General features: G+C 46.2%; 1 protein-coding gene across 3 annotated transcripts in view; it reads left to right on the forward strand.

Moving 5' to 3' along the window:
- The first annotated feature begins 16,937 nt into the window (after nt 1-16,937).
- Nucleotides 16,938-17,253, forward strand: part of LOC137436766 (protein FAM83H-like) — a 45,545-nt gene continuing 45,229 nt past the window's right edge. For 2 of the 3 annotated variants that reach the window (XM_078786768.1, XM_078786767.1), the window contains exon 1: nt 16,965-16,998. The gene's annotated coding sequence lies outside the window, so the exon portion shown is untranslated. Of the gene's footprint in view, nt 16,999-17,253 lie in introns of all 3 variants that reach the window. The other variant, XM_078786765.1, reaches the window with a different exon arrangement.

Consider the following 17,253-nt stretch of genomic DNA (forward strand, 5'->3'; position numbering starts at 1 on the left):
TTTCTCCCTCTCCTTTCCACCCTCTATACTTTGTCCTTATTTCCACAATTTTTAATCTTCTAGTCTTTGCACATTCTCACTGTTGCCCGTTTTGTCCCTTCCTTCGATTCTTCTTCTTCTTCCTCCTCTTCTCCCTCCCCATCCTCCTCTTTCATTCACGTATCATGCTCTTAATGACAATTATAACAATTCTTCTTCTTCCACGCACTCCTCTTTTCCTTATCGTTTTTCCAATCACCAGACTCGGTGGTGTTATAGAGCATCTCCTCTGAGTCTGGGAGATTCAGCGAATACATCGCGAAAGTACCACATCGGGAAATCACAATATTGTACTTCTTCTTCTTCCCCTCTAAAAACAATTTTTTTTTGTTTTTTGTATACAAGATCGAGGCTCGTGAAAGAGCGAACATTAATCACACAGAAAGACAAACCGACACATAAAACATATAACATAGAGCGGTAGACAAGATGGGGAGAGAGGGGGAAGGACACAAACACAACATTTGAGAGCAGGGACCGAGAGACATGGAGACATCGAGAGATCTGAGAGAGGGCGAGGGCTTTGGGGTGGGGGGCAAGGGAAGGGGGCGGTGGGAGAGGTATAAAACATATGGACACTGCCAGGACTTCCAGGAAAGAAGTTGGAATTTCAAACAAAGTGGATCTGGGGTGAATTAGCGGGGGAAGAAAAGATCAAGGTTTTGGATGGGGGAAGATAAGAGATGGTGGTGAACAGCTGTTTTAAAGACCTGGAGGGAGGAGTGGGATTGAAGGGAGTGAGGGAGTTTGTTCCAGAGGCGGGAGAAAAGAGGAATGAAAGAGTGAAGGTGAGCAGAGAGCCGAGATTTCGGCAGTTTAACCATCAGAGGGTTGCTGGCAGATCTTGTGCGACCTGTAGGAATATTTGGGGGACAGAGCACAGAGAGAGCTGGGGGTGCAAGGCCGGAGAGGAGTCGGTAGAAGACAGAAAGACCACCTACCTGCCTGCGGTGAGTGAGTGAAAGGCCCTCAGAGATAGCTTCATCGCGGGAGATTCCAATAATTCTGAAAGCTTTGGTTTCAACAGCGTGAAGCCGAGCTAGGTGTGAGGCAGGAGCACCGGCCCATAGGGGAGAACAGTATTCCATTGAGCTGCGGATGAAAGCCTTGTATGTGGTGAGGAGCTCAGGTGTGCCGAGGAAGGACTTCGCACGACGGAGGATGCCCAGTCGGCGACTGGCTTTGGAGGCCAGCTTGGAAATGTTAAACTGTTGCCCAACTTAACACAATAACGGCTGAAGCGATTACGGTGATTCCAACATGAGGAAGTCACTTTGTCTCTGGCCTATTGCACGCAAGCCAAAAATTTTAAATGTATAAAACATGAAGCGTTTTATGAAAGTAAATTGAACGCAAATGTGGACTCAACCAAAGCAAGCCAGGATTGTGGGAGGAGGGGGAAATGGACAGAACCATTAGCCAAAAGTGATACATATCCCTCCCCACTCATCCCCAAAATTAACTAAAACACGTATAAAAACATTTTAATAACAAGGATGGATGTGCTGCAAATATTTCCAAACTTTCACTCCACATTTAAGTAATGCTTGGAATGGTCTACCTGCAAAGGTAGTGACAACAGAAATAGTAGATAGATTTACACTGGAATCAGGTACTGAGAAGCAGTAGGGATAGAGGAGTACATAGATATTGGCAGGAATGGCGGGAATAGCTCCATATGGATTGGTCATTGTGATATCCGTGAGACAATGAGAGGGTCTCATCTCAAGGTGAATGTGTTGTTACCTTCACTACCGAAGATGGTTCCTACTTTAGGTCAGGGAATTATGAGTTGAGGTTTAAAATTTAAATAAAGTTGAACAAGCCGAAAGCACCCGGCGTTGCCCGGGTTCTTTTTGAATGAATTCACTACTATAATTCAGCTTTTACTCGCGGCCGTAGAAGATTGACTACAATAATTCAGCTCAGTTTTTAATTGCGAAATGGGCCCAGGCCGGCCGAGGCGGCCTCACAACCTAGCCTATAACCTTCCTGGTGCCCTTCGACATTTTTGGTTCTTTTTGAATGAATTTACTACTATAATTCAGCTTTTACTCACGGCCGTCGAATATTGACTACTATAATTCAGCTCAGCTTTTAATTGCGAAATGGGCCCAGGCCGGCCAAGGCGGCCTCACAACCTAGCCTATAACCTTCCTGGGGCCCTTCGACATTTTTGGTTCTTTTTGAATGAATTTACTACGATAATTCAGCTTTTACCCCACGGCCGTCGAATATTGACTACTATAATTCAGCTCAGATTTTAATTGCGAAATGGGCCCAGGCCGGCCAAGGCGGCCTCACAATCTAGCCTATAACCTTCCTGGGGCCCTTCGACATTTTTGGTTCTTTTTGAATGAATTTACTACGATAATTCAGCTTTTACCCCACGGCCGTCGAATATTGACTACTATAATTCAGCTCAGATTTTAATTGCGAAATGGGCCCAGGCCGGCCAAGGCGGCCTCACAACCTAGCCTATAACCTTCCTGGGGCCCTTCGACATTTTTGGTTCTTTTTGAATGAATTTACTACGAGAATTCAGCTTTTACTCGCGGCCGTCGAATATTGACTACTATAATTCAGCTCAGATTTTAATTGCGAAATGGGCCCAGCCTGGCCGAAGCGGCCTCGACCAGCCTCGCCACCGAGCCGAGGGCCCGTCCTCAACCTTTCCGGGGCCCGTCCCGACATTTTTTGTTTTAGAGGTTTCCTCCTATCTTTCACCGTTCAGGAGATTAGCGCGCGCAGACAAACAAACAAACAAAAACTTTCTTTCATATTGTTACAGACACGACTTTGATGTTAGGGTGGGCCGAGCGGAATGGCCGCCGTGTCCGCACAAGTTACCCGATTATACTCGAACGTTGCCGAGTCGCGCTACGCTAAATCAATGAAGGAAAAGGACACAACGGCTGGGATTAAAATGACACGACACCAGGGATACGGTTCTCAAGACCTCCGGAGGAGGTTATATTAGGGCGGAAGGTCAGATTACAACTACAAGAGGGACAGCATAGAAAGACAGGCACTTAGACACACTTATCTTATTCCCTGACAGACGACAGATAAACAGGACAAAAACTGACTCACACGGGGATTGATGGCAAGGAAAGCGGGCAGTCGATGGCTCAAGGTGCACCGTTCTCGAAGGGGGTGCACCGTTCTCGGAGGTACTGCAATACCGGGTCGATGCGTGGAGCTCGCTCAGCGCTTGGAGGTGGTGACTGGCTCTTCTTCAAGCTGGGGGCGCATCTCACGTCACATCCGGTAAGTCGCTGCGTATATCCGGCGGGGAGTGACACGCCCTCGGCTCGTTAGCTCCGCCCCAGATGGAATCGGTCCGCCCTTCTTATTGGGTGCGGGGGGGTTACCAGGCTCCGCCCTTGATGAGGAGCTGACAGCCAGCCCCTTCGTGGTAACCCCGTGGAGCGCATGGGTAATGGCGGCTAACCGAGCCGGAGTGAGGACGCACACTCCCCGCGCGCGCCGTTGTTGTAGTTGTTGTAGTTGTTGTTGTAGTTGTTGTTTGGGGAAGAAGATGGGAGGAGGTATGGGAAGGTCCTAAACTCACTACTGGTGCCATATAATCACATTCTGGTGCAACGAAGAGTCAGAATTAATGGAAACGAGTCCTTAACTGACATAGACTAAGAATAACTAGCAAGATGTCCGAAAGTTGTCTACGTGAGATGCGGTGGACCTGGGCACGACATTTAATGGGGGAAAAAGGGGAAGGTCGGTTCTACAGAGTGTTATTTACAGGCAATGGGACTAGGGAATGGGGGATTGGGGATAGTTGGGGAGTATTGGGGAAATAGGGGAGTATTTACAAGCGGATATTGAGGCCAAGTCCCATATCCGCAACATTGCACCCTTCTCTACCCTCGGGGCGTCCCGACCCGATAAATTTTTACCTATTTTAGTGTGGCACTCAGATGTAGTTCCCTCTACTATTAACTCTACCCTGAGTGCGACAGTTTTACAGATATTCACAAATGAGTAAATATGTCCCCCTGCGACGTTGCACCCTTCTCCTCACAGAAACACACCCACAGGATAACCGAATCCGGAAAGAATTCGCAAACTAAACATACAGCCGGTAGGGAGCATTATTTACAAGACTACGCTGATATTTACACTACGATCCAGGACCTGTTTTTGGAGGAACACATGCAGATGTTATGCATAGAGAGAGCACGCATGCCAGCATCGATACACCAACCCACGAGTGCTCTGTGGCCTACGGCCTTTAATAATGTGCAGAGCACCCCTTCCAAGCACCAAAAGCACCACCCCATCACACAGTCAGCACCATCCGGTGCACCAATAAAGTGTTTAATAACCATGGTGTGGTGTCGCAGCCGGCCGATGTTCTGCCGCTGGTCTTGCCTTCGTGTGGTGCACTTGGTGTTCTTGCCTCTTTCCAAAAAATAAAGAAAGGCGCCAACCGCGTCCATTTCTGTATTGTGGCCGTCAGGGGGCCAACTATAAGTGGTTCACCTTGTATGGCATAGGTGCCACGTTGACCCATAGGTCCATCCACGGGTGGTGCTTGGCCGCAAAAGAACTGCGGTCCATTGTGGGTGGCCACCAACATTGCGGTCCATATGGTGTATCGATCCAGGCAGCAAGCAGCGAAAGTGCAGGCCCACAACTGCGTAGCCAGCACCTCTCTCTCCTCTCTCTCTACCCCAAAACCAGATCCTCGGAGGTGGGAGACAAAAGAAGCAGACAAGTGAGTAAGGTGGTAAGGGCGCAAAAGTGCACGCAATGCAAGGTAATGCACACTGGGGGCACATGGGAACCAGGTGAGACAGGTACGTTCCTACCGTACGCTCCCCCCCCCCACCAGGTAACCTACATGGCCCCTCCCTTACCCCTTACTGTATCCACAAAACACAACACTACCCATAAACATCTATTTTACTAATCAACAAACGTCCCTACTGTCTTCCCCGTTCCTCCCATATACCAAATTCGTCTTCTCTCCCTCCTAACCAATCAAATTTGCTATTTTCAACTCTCATCAAAATTTGCCATCTCCAACTCAACATCATAATTTGCTATCACCAATTCATCATCAGTCCCTCCTAGGGAGGGAGAGATGGAATCACCCCAATGTCTCATCCACGTCGTGATGCGTCTCACAAATCCAACAGCAATCCTTACTTCCTGCAACACAGAACAAAGAAAACACAGGTGTGGAGTCATCATCATCACCACAGGTAAGTGGCTGCGTATGGTGCGACAGGTTCATCAATCCTAACTATTTCCTAAATGACTTTAACAACTTTACACTACCCGGGGTCTTTCTCCGGCCAAACCATTGGCCCTCTTACACTATGGGTTCTAAAAACCAATTCCCATTGGCCAAACTGTGGTGCTTTTCAATTTGGGGTCTCACTCCCCCGATTCATCTCCCGGTGCCCTCGCACAATTTCTGGGCTGTGGCATGTACCTCTCCCAGCGGGTCTACCCACCTGCACACCTCCACCACTGCAGTTGCCTCCGAGCTTACCTGCTCCTTACCCTAACCTAACTACCTGGGGAAGGCCCTCTGGCGCTCTCCCCACTCGGTGCCCTCTCTGGCACTGGGCTGCCCGATCCACACCCGGGATCCTCAGGCACCCACTCACAACTACCGGCTCCCAGAGCCCACCTGCGGCCTCACCTGGCCGACATCCTCACAGTGGTGGAGTGCCCAACCAACTACACACACTAACAGGCTACACGCCCAGCCATTTCCACAACACTAAAGCACCCATCCACAACACCATTCTGCAACCGCACCACAAATGCCAATATCCAACCACAATTTACCTATACCCTCTACCTAACACTTACACTACCCGCCCCGGGTACTCATGAAAGGGGTCCACTCTTCCCCCATCCACACCTTCGCACCATGCACACCACTCCGTACCACTTACTCCAACTCTCTCCACACACTCGTTCCAATACTCCATGTATTCCACACACCTGTGCTCTCACACCTGGTGCCACCTGCACCCTTCTCTCCCCAAGCGCATTCGCGCTGATCCACACACTCACTACTCATACACTGTTCCACACACCTGTCCCGTTGCACACCTGTGCAATCACACCTGTTCAATTCTCACACACACAGCATCATCTCAGCTAACTACTCCCTTCTGAAACTTGCGCGTCCCAGTCGTCCCTTTAAACTATTGCGCTCCCACGTCATTATCATCCACACTAATCTACCTGCGTCCCCACTACAGGTATCAGTCACTAACTAAACTTAACGTCACCTAATGTCATCTTCTAGGGCCCTATCAATATAACCTAACCCACCCGGGCTAGTTTTCACTGCCATACACCCCATAAGCTATTGCTCCTTGGCCCCCATATGGGAAGGGTGGCAGGGATGCCACCCTTACCCACCGGGTCCATCGCTCACTACCAATTTTGCACATCAAATTTCAACAAATTAAAAATTTGGCCAATCACTACTCATCATCTGCCAATCACTACTGCCAATCCCTTGCCAATCATCAAATTTTGTTTTTCTCTAATTTTGGGTCCAAAACACTAACCTCATCACCCAGTCTACTCACTAATGCCTCTCGGTGCGCCAATTCCTGTCCAAAGCCCGGCTTCGTAAAGCCAAGCCATGAATGCGGGTTGTTCTGTGCCAGCGGCTGGATGCGTCCGGCACTCGGTGCAGGGACGGGGGCTTACCCGGGCCGAGATCCCACGCACCATCTCGGCGTGGAGCCATCCAATGTCCCGATCTCGACCTGCCGGACTGCCTCAACAAAAAGTGGTCGCCATGACGACCCTTCCTATCGGGCTGCCAGCTCCGCCTAGTGGAGCACGGACGCGGCCGTTCAAAGCGAGGCCCGGCACGCACCGAGGGCCCGCTTCGGCTAAAAGTCGACCTAACCTCTAACCTGGTTACCGTCGATGCTTCACCTGGACGCTTACACCCCGCAGCCCGTTCCTTGCTCACACATCCAGCCGTTTCCATGCTCCTCGTACCTTTCCTTACACACCCAGGTACACCCATTCCACTCACAGCCTTGGTCACACACCTGACCACCGAACACTTTGGCACACATTCGTTGGTCGCACACCTCTTCGCGCCCCCTCCTCTGTCACCTCTTCTGTGACAATCACAGGCATGCTCCTTGTCACTCTCACTACTCTCACCACCACTCTTGACAGCGCACTCACCCTTACTCTTGACAGCGCACTCTTTCCTCATGCACCTGTCCGTCACACACCTTTCTCGCGCACACTCTCCCGTCACACCCTCTGTAACACTCACCACAGGTGTACACTCTTCCTTACTTTTGACAGCGCACTCCTTCCCCATGCACCTGTCCGTCACACACCTTTCTCGCGCACACTCTTGCGCACACTCTCCCGTCACACCCTCTGTAACACTTACCACACCGCGCTTCCATGTGCTCCCTCGCACACACGCTACGACCGACTCACTCTCGCCAGCTCCCTCACGCCTTGGCACGCACTTTTTCCTCACACACCCCAGAGTCGGACTTTCTCGCACACCTCCTTTTTCGCACATCAGACCTGTCGCACACTTCACCAACGGCCTCTCAAGAACACCCGGGTCCATCTCGACCCCCAAGCTTCTTAAATCCCCTGGCGCATCATACGCACGACCATATTGGTCACCACTTACACCGGGTCCTCTTCCTCTTCGCTTCTCCTCCATCACCTGCGAATCCCTCATCCGGTTAATGAGCACATCATCACGATCCAAACACAGACTTTGGACCAATTCTTTTACTTCCTCTTTTATCTCTTTGTTATCCCCTCTCCGTCGCTTCTTAATTTCGCTCACCCCTTCTTCCACTTCTTCTAATTTCTGCTTCACCTCTTTTATTCCCCGGTACGTCTCCTCAAGCTCGTCCTCCAAGGCTACCTTGACCGTTTCCATGTGCGTCCTCACCTGCCGGTCCTTCGTCTCCATTACCTCTATCACCTCGTCCAACCTCGTTGTCAGTCCCTCACGTACCATCTGACATTGCCTCTTCGTCGCTATCAAGTCGTCTTTTAGTTCTTTCTGTGTCGCTTTTAAACCTCCTAATACCGCAGTGTTCCTTTGAACCTGCTCCGTTCGTCCTTTTTGTCCCTCCGTCAGCTGTTCCACCTCCTGCGTCAGGTCCTCTATGCCCCCTTGCAATTTTACAGTCCCCTTTCTCACCTCCTTCTCCATGTGCTCCTTACAGTGCCTCACCTCCTCGCGCACTCCTCCGACCTCCTCACTCACTCCTCTTCTGATCTCCTCTCCCATCACTTGCATCTCCTGCCCAGATGCCACCCTCATCTGCTCCATTTCCTCCCTGTGAGCATCCAATTTGGTTTCTACCCCCATTCTGACCCCCTCTATCTGCTGCTCCATTTGTTTAACTTCCCTTTCCGCTTGGTCCCTCATGTCCCTCAATTTGCCTTCCATACTGTTTTCTAACCCTATTAACCCATTTCTCACCTCTTTTATCCCGTTGTCTAACCCCTCAAAATTATTGTCTAACTTCCCAAATTTCTTGTCTAACTCCTCAAAATTATTGTCTAACTTCTCAAATTTCTTGTCTAATCCCTTAAAATTATTGTCTAACCCCTCACTGGTACCCCTCGCTTCGTCCCTCATTACCCCCAATTGCTCACTCTGAGCCCTCGCTTCGTCCCTCATTACCCCCATTTGGCCCTCCAATCGCTCACCCATTTGTTCCATAAGGGCCCTCATTTGCAGGAGGAAAAGGTTCGAATCCACCAGGGGCGCTGCCACGGTCGCGGGCGCGGTGACCAGCGAGGCGCCATTTTGTGCGTCTGCTACCCTCGCTGCTTCGCTCTCCTCACGTCCCTCAATTTGGTCCTGGACCGACCCTGCCTCACTCTCCACTACCGGACCCCAGCCGACTTGGTCTGCCATAGCGCGACTTTCAAAATTCGGGTTTTTATTTCCGTATAACAAAATCAAATTTCGCCGTTATAATTTCGTCGAGCACGGGAAACGCGCTCCGGATCGAATTCTACCTCCCCAACACCAATTGTTACCCCAGTGGTACAATTGGTGTTCCAAAATTTGGGCCTAATAAATTTAGTCCCAGGTCCGAATCCGACACTCCTGACACCAATTGTTACAGACATGACTTTGATGTTAGGGTGGGCCGAGCGGAATGGCCGCCGTGTCCGCACAAGTTACCCGATTATACTCGAACGTTGCCGAGTCGCGCTACGCTAAATCAATGAAGGAAAAGGACACAACGGCTGGGATTAAAATGACACGACACCAGGGATACGGTTCTCAAGACCTCCGGAGGAGGTTATATTAGGGCGGAAGGTCAGATTACAACTACAAGAGGGACAGCATAGAAAGACAGGCACTTAGACACACTTATCTTATTCCCTGACAGACGACAGATAAACAGGACAAAAACTGACTCACACGGGGATTGATGGCAAGGAAAGCGGGCAGTCGATGGCTCAAGGTGCACCGTTCTCGAAGGGGGTGCACCGTTCTCGGAGGTACTGCAATACCGGGTCGATGCGTGGAGCTCGCTCAGCGCTTGGAGGTGGTGACTGGCTCTTCTTCAAGCTGGGGGCGCATCTCACGTCACATCCGGTAAGTCGCTGCGTATATCCGGCGGGGAGTGACACGCCCTCGGCTCGTTAGCTCCGCCCCAGATGGAATCGGTCCGCCCTTCTTATTGGGTGCGGGGGGGTTACCAGGCTCCGCCCTTGACGAGGAGCTGACAGCCAGCCCCTTCGTGGTAACCCCGTGGAGCGCATGGGTAATGGCGGCTAACCGAGCCGGAGTGAGGACGCACACTCCCCGCGCGCGTCGTTGTTGTAGTTGTTGTAGTTGTTGTTGTAGTTGTTGTTGTAGTTGTTGTTTGGGGAAGAAGATGGGAGGAGGTATGGGAAGGTCCTAAACTCACTACTGGTGCCATATAATCACATTCTGGTGCAACGAAGAGTCAGAATTAATGGAAACGAGTCCTTAACTGACATAGACTAAGAATAACTAGCAAGATGTCCGAAAGTTGTCTACGTGAGATGCGGTGGACCTGGGCACGACATTTAATGGGGGAAAAAGGGGAAGGTCGGTTCTACAGAGTGTTATTTACAGGCAATGGGACTAGGGAATGGGGGATTGGGGATAGTTGGGGAGTATTGGGGAAATAGGGGAGTATTTACAAGCGGATATTGAGGCCAAGTCCCATATCCGCAACAATATATATATAGAAGATAGATAAGGGATGGTGTGAAATTAACATCATTCATAGCAATCCATTAAATTATATATGTATGAACAGCTGATAGAGTACAATAAATAAATAAATAAATTTTAATTAATTTAGCTAATTAATAAAAGCAATTCTTTAATTTAAGTAATTAATTAATTAAAAGTGTGTGTGTGTGTTTGTGTGTGTCTATGTGTGTTTGTGTGTGTCTATGTGTGTGTGTGTCTATGTGTGTCTATGTGTGTGTGTGTCTGTGTTCCACCATGGTGATGTCCCTGTGCCTGCTCCCTTGTTCTTCCAGCCCCCTCCCTTTCCCTGGAATCGATAAGCCAATACATCGGATTCATGTAGTTGGAGTGAACACATCATCATATAAATGGCCTCCTCTACACGATATTTGCGTGTAAACCTTTCGTTTCTAAAATCCATTCTCCTTCCTATTTCTTGTCTAATAGCTTTTACTACTACTACTACTACCACTTACTACTACTACTACTACTACCACTTACTACTACTACTACTACTACTACTACTACTACTACTACTACTACTACTACTTTAATGCCCCTAATTATTTTCACCTATTGTCGGGTCCACCAGGGGAGTTGGTTGCCCAAGTCTTTCACGAACTAGCTGGCGAGGCCTATCGTTCGACTGAAAGTGGAAGCAATTTGTAATTTGTTTTGGATGCCGGCGATAACTCACCTACTATTATATATATATATACCTTACTTTAACTCACCTAATATACTATTCTTGGAAAAACACCTTGAGATATTTAATGTCCACCAATAACCTGCGCTGGCAGGTTGACACACCTCTGATGGACGGCACACACATTGATACCTTGCCTGTACCTGCAAAACACCAAGGTGAGAGTTTATAGTTGGGTCCTGATTTAAACCAACCATGTACGCCAACCTCCTAGTCCGATCCAAATTCACACTTATCTCATGCTTCCTGGATTTTCTCCCACAATGGAGAACCTTTAATTCCTCACCAGGTAGGTACCCTTCCACGAGTTCCTGTCCAATGGGTCACTTTCAAACAAGTCCTGCCGGCACTAACCTTTCCTGTCAAACTACCACATTCCAACAACCAAATCTCCTCTTACCGTACCTGTCACCCTAACTGCTCGATCAATATTCAAACAACGAGGCGGTGTCTGCTCATCCATCCACACCTGCCCTGCCTGGAGTAACTGAATGCCCACCTGGCGGTGCTTGTTCACCCACACAAACCCTGCAAGGTGAGACGCACACCACTATAGGGAATGAAGGGTGACATTAACTCCGCTCGCTCTTTATTTGGAAGAACAGGTGCCGATGGTTGTTAACCTGAGATATTCACATCGGGATATCCACCTGGAATGATAACCCGAACCTGGAGGACCAGGTATTTGAATTTGAAGTTCGATACGTCCGAGCTACCTGTCGACCCAAACCGTCGACGTCGTTTTTCTTTTTTGTCGTTTCGCTTATTTTCAATGGGTTCGAATCCCGACGCAGCTGTAAACTCTCATTCTGGTGTTTCACAGGTAGGGTGGTTCATCAAGGTGTGAGCCGTCCCTCCGATGGACCCCCAAGTTTGTCCTCCCGTCTACCTGCATGAGTTGGTGGACGTTAAACATCCCCACGGTGTCCTTTGATCACGAAGAGTAGGCAAGCTATCTCCGGCACCCTGAACAAATTACAAATCGCTACCGAATCTACTTAGTCGAACATCAAACCAAACCAGCCGCGGTTCGTGAAAGTCTTGGAAATAATAATAAGAGGATGACAGGTAATGTACAGCCGTTCAGGTAAGGCATATACAGTACACAGTTCTATTGAATGTTGCTGGAGTGCCTTTCCAAAAGGACCAACATCAAGGTGTTCAACAACAATGATGACTTCGATCACAAAACCTTCATCAATTAATCAACAAGAAGAAAAAACGTCGTAAACCAAATGATTTATTTGTTACTTTCGAAAATCGAACATTTGTCAAGTATATTGGTTTGTCCTGTGCGTTATTCTGTCTGTCTGTCTGTCTCTCTGTGTGTCTGCTTGTCTGTCTGTCTGTATGTCAATCGCCTACAGGTCACAATTTAAAACCGATCTTCACGAAACCTCACCAAAGGATAGAGTTGGTCATAAGGAAGAAGCCTATTGATTTTGAGGTCAAAGGTTAAAGGTCATCTTGAGGTGAAATTTCTAAAATTGTCATTTTTCATCTGATTGACTTGAAAATTAAACAGAATTTGCATATTGAGCCATTGAATTGGGAAACCAACTATTTTTGAGGTCACAGGTCAACTCAAGGTCAAACTTCGAAAATCATCAATTTTCATCTGAAAAATTGGCACTTTGCGTCTGATTAAACAAAAAAATGGATAGTACATCATGGAATTGGAAAACCAACTATTTTAGGCTCAAAAGGTCAAAGGCCAACTCAAGATCAAACTTCTAAAATCATCAATTTTCACCTGAAAATTTGTCCATTTTCATCCTATTAATTGCAAATTAAACAGCAATGCATAGTGCCTCACTAAATTGGGAAACCAACTGTTTTATGGTCAAAAGGTCAAAAGTCAACTCAAGGTCAAACTTCTAAAATCATCAATTTTCATTTGAAAAATTGGCACTTTGCGTCTGATTAAACAGAAAAATGGATAGTACATCATGGAATTGGAAAACCAACTATTTTAGGCTCAAAAGGTCAAAGGCCAACTCAAGGTCAAACTTCTAAAATCATCAATTTTCACCTGAAAATTTGTCCATTTTCATCCTATTAATTGCAAATTAAACATCAATGCATAGTGCCTCACTAAATTGGGAAACCAACTGTTTTATGGTCAAAAGGTCAAAGGTCAACTCAAGGTCAAACTTCTAAAATCATCAATTTTCACCTGAAATTTTTTCCATTTTCATCCTATTAATTGCAAATTAAGCAGCAATGCATAGTGCCTCACTAAATTGGGAAACCAACTGTTTTATGGTCAAAAGGTCAAAAGTCAACTCAAGGTCAAACTTCTAAAATCATCAATTTTCATCTGAAAAATTGGCACTTTGCGTCTGATTAAACAGAAAAATGGATAGTACATCATGGAATTGGAAAACCAACTATTTTAGGCTCAAAAGGTCAAAGGCCAACTCAAGATCAAACTTCTAAAATCATCAATTTTCACCTGAAAATTTGTCCATTTTCATCCTATTAATTGCAAATTAAACAGCAATGCATAGTGCATCACTAAATTGGGAAACCAACTATTTTTGAGGTCACAGGTCAACTCAAGGTCAAACTTCTAAAATCATCAATTTTCATCTGAAAAAATCAATTTTCATCCGATTTAATTGAAAATTAAAGAGCAATTGCATAGTGCCTCAATTAATTGGGAAACCAACTATTTTAGGGTCAAAGGGTCAACGGTGAACTTGAGGTCAAACTTCTGAAATCATCAAATTTCGTCTGAAAATTTGTCCATTTTATCCTATTAATTGTGCATTAAACAGCAATTGCATATATAGTGCATCACTGCATTGGAAAAGCAACTATTTTAGGATCAAAAGGTCAAATATCAACTCAAGGTCAAACTTTTAAAATCATCAATTTTAATCTGAAAAAGAATCAATTCAAATCTTAATGAAATGGACCATTTGATGTATCCAGGGCAGCTTTTTATTTTGGGAAAGGGTGGCTTTTGCAAGTATCGTGCTCTGCATGAAGTATTTCTTGTTTGTTTGTTACTTGCCAGAATAGATTCCGGCAAGTATGTTGGTTGGTTGGTTTGTCTGTCTGTTTGTTTGTGCGCAGTACTACATCTACATCGTTGCACACAGCATCGACATACTTTACACACATATTTGCCTTGCCCTGGAATAGACTGTGCCCGATTTTTAACTCTCTAGGCCCAAGGTCAAGCTCAAGGTCACCCAAAACGTGAAATCAGGGGGGGTCGAGTTTTTATTTTAAATATATTTCAAACCACTATAACTCTAAAAGTACAAGAGATATGCATACCCTTACTGTTACTGACATATAGGAAGTCACATACGACATTTCATTTGGCACCATGACCTTTGACCTTGAGTGACCTTGAAAGGTCAAACTCAAGGTCAATTTTTTTTTTTTTTTTTACGAATAACTGTCAAACATTATCCAATTCCCTTCTAACCAACACCCCTGAAAAAAAAGTACATTCCGGCAAGTCCTCGGTCTCTGACCGATTTCTAGTTTGTTACTTGCCGGGAAAAAATTCCGGCAAGTATGTTGGTTGGTTGGTTTGTCTGTCTGTCTGTCTGTCTGTTTGTGCGCAGTACTACGTCTACATCGTTGCAAATAGCATCACCATACTTTACACACATATTTGCCTTGCCCTGGAATAGACTGTGCCCAATTTTTAACTCTCTAGGCCCAAGGTCAAGCTCAAGGTCACCCAAAACGTGAAATCAGGGGGGTCGAGTTTACATTTAAAATATATTTCAAACCACAATAACTCTAAAAGTACAAGAGCTATGCATACACTTACTGTTACTGACATATAGGAAGTCACATACGACATTTCATTTGGCACCATGACCTTTGACCTCGAGTGACCTTGAAAGGTCAAGCTCAAGGTCAAAAATTGTTTTTTTTTACTAATAAATCTGTCAAAGTACATTCCGGCAAGTCCTCGGTCTCTGGCCGATTTCTAGTTTGTCTGTCTGTCTGTCAATCGCCTGCAGGTCACAATTTTAAACTGATCTTTATGAAACTTCACAAAATGGTGGAGTTGGTTAAAAACAAAAAGCCTATTGATTTTGAAGTCAAAAGGTCAACATAGGCCAAAGGTCAACAACTTAGGTGCAATTTCTAAAATCCTCAATTTTCATTTGATTGACTTGAAATTTTAACAGGATTTGCATAGCAGGTCACTGAATTCCACCACCAATTATTTTTGAGGTCAACCTTGGCCAAAAGGTCAACATAGGCCAAAAGTCAACAACTTTCTTAATGTTAGCTCTTACACGAGCCTCGATCTTGTGTACAAAAAAATATTCCCCCATCCAAAAGCTTGATCTTTTCTATCCCCGTTAATTCACCCCAGATCCACTTTTTTGAAATACTGCACTCTTCCCTGGAAGTCCTAGCAGTGTCCTTGAGTTTTATGCCTCTCCCACCTCCCCTCCCCCTCCGCCCCCTTCCCATGCCTCCTCCCCCCCCCCCCCAAGCCCTCTCCCTCCCACAGATCTCCTGATATCCCTGTTCTCTGCTGTTGTACTTGTGTGCTTCCTCCTCTCTCCCCATTTCTCTTTCGCTGCCTTTATCATATGTTTTATGTGTTAGTTTAAAAAAAAAAGTTAGCTCTTACATGAGCCTCGATCTTGTATACAACAATAAAAAAAAAACTTAGGTGACTTTTCTAAAATCCTCAATTTTCATCCAATTGACCTGAAATCTGAAGAGGATTTGCATATCACGTCACGGAATTGACCCACCAATTACATATTATTGAGGTCAAATCAAGGGAGGCACGAAGCACCCCTCCCTGTATAAGGGATCGTTTCTCTGTATGCAGCCTTAACATGGGGACGGAAATTTCGTTTCTCGGCTTCTACTGGACGAAATCGGCTGCAAATTTCAGAAGTAAATGCTTTGTACGTCGAGGTAATATGTTCCAAATTTCAGCCACGTCCGTTTATGCATTCTTGAGTTATATTTAGAAAATCGTCAAATTCACGTTGGTGTCTGTCCGTCCGTCCGCTCAAAATGTGCTGGCGCTCATATCTCAAGAACTATACATTGAAACTAGCTGAAACTTGGAATATACATCGGAGCTTTTCCAGAGCATTACTTGGTTCCTCCAAAGAACACAAGGGTAGACCAGCATGCACACGATATTTTTTTGAATGTCCCTTATTTTTTATTGTTCGACATTTTCCACAAGCTGTGGAATGTCCCTTATTTTCTCTTGTTTGGCATTTTCTATAAGCTATGGAATGTCCCTTCTTTTCTATACTTTGCCAAATGGCACATACCATATAAAGGGCCTTGCCTATGCCCCTGGCATTTTCCCCAATAATTTGTTTATGGATGCGATGAGGCACGTTGTTTTGTTTTTGTTGTTTAATTGTTTGTTTGTACCTGTTTTCAATTCAAGGGGACAGCTAGATCTTGGACTGTCCTTATATCCCGGTCTGTGTATATATCTGTCTATCCATGTTTGTCTTACCCTGTCTACATCCAGCCGTTGTATATTATATTATTAATCTGTTTGTCCAACTTGTGGTTTCTTTGTATGTTTTCCCCGCCCATCTTGTCCAGGTAGGTTGTCCGTGATCACGTGTTGCTTTGTCTGTGTGATTCGATCTGTGCATACGATTTGTGTACTTTTTTTGTCCAGATATGTCTTTGCTTGTTTTGTAACATTTGTCCGTTTGTCAATCTGTGTTTCATTCCGTACTCGTAATCTCATCAATTTGTACCTGATCAGTTACCTCTGTACAGTTCAAGCCTCAAGGTAAAGGTAAGTCCGTTGAACTCCCGCGCTGTGATCGCGTCGAGAGGCTTCAGTTTGCGACAGGGAGCGCCGATTGGACATTTGGAGTGAGTTGATAAATGAATGGTAATGAATGAATGAATGAGTGATAGAATGATAATGGCTGAGTGAATGAGTTATGGAGTGAGTAAAGGGGCGCGGTCAGGTTGCTCTGCAAGGTGCGCCATGCACGATCTCGGACGTTAAGCAGTCGAGCCGAAGGTGAGTGTTTTAATTATATAAAGTGTCGTACATGGCGACACGTCACAGCACGAATGAATACCTGTAACGTACTGTAACACGTGAACGCCAGTGTACACACGCGCTCGTCTTCAAAACAATTGTTGATACAGTGATACTTCGTTACGAAGGTAACTTGTGTCTGCTTTGGGCGCGATCGGTCGTGTGTGTGTGTGAAACTGTGTGTGAAACTGTGTGTGTGTGTGTGTGTGTGTGTGTGTGTGTGTGTGTGTGTGT

This window comes from Myxine glutinosa, chromosome 11 (assembly GCF_964187855.1).
Source record: "Myxine glutinosa chromosome 11, kmMyxGlut1.1, whole genome shotgun sequence".
Lineage (NCBI taxonomy): Eukaryota > Metazoa > Chordata > Myxini > Myxiniformes > Myxinidae > Myxine > Myxine glutinosa.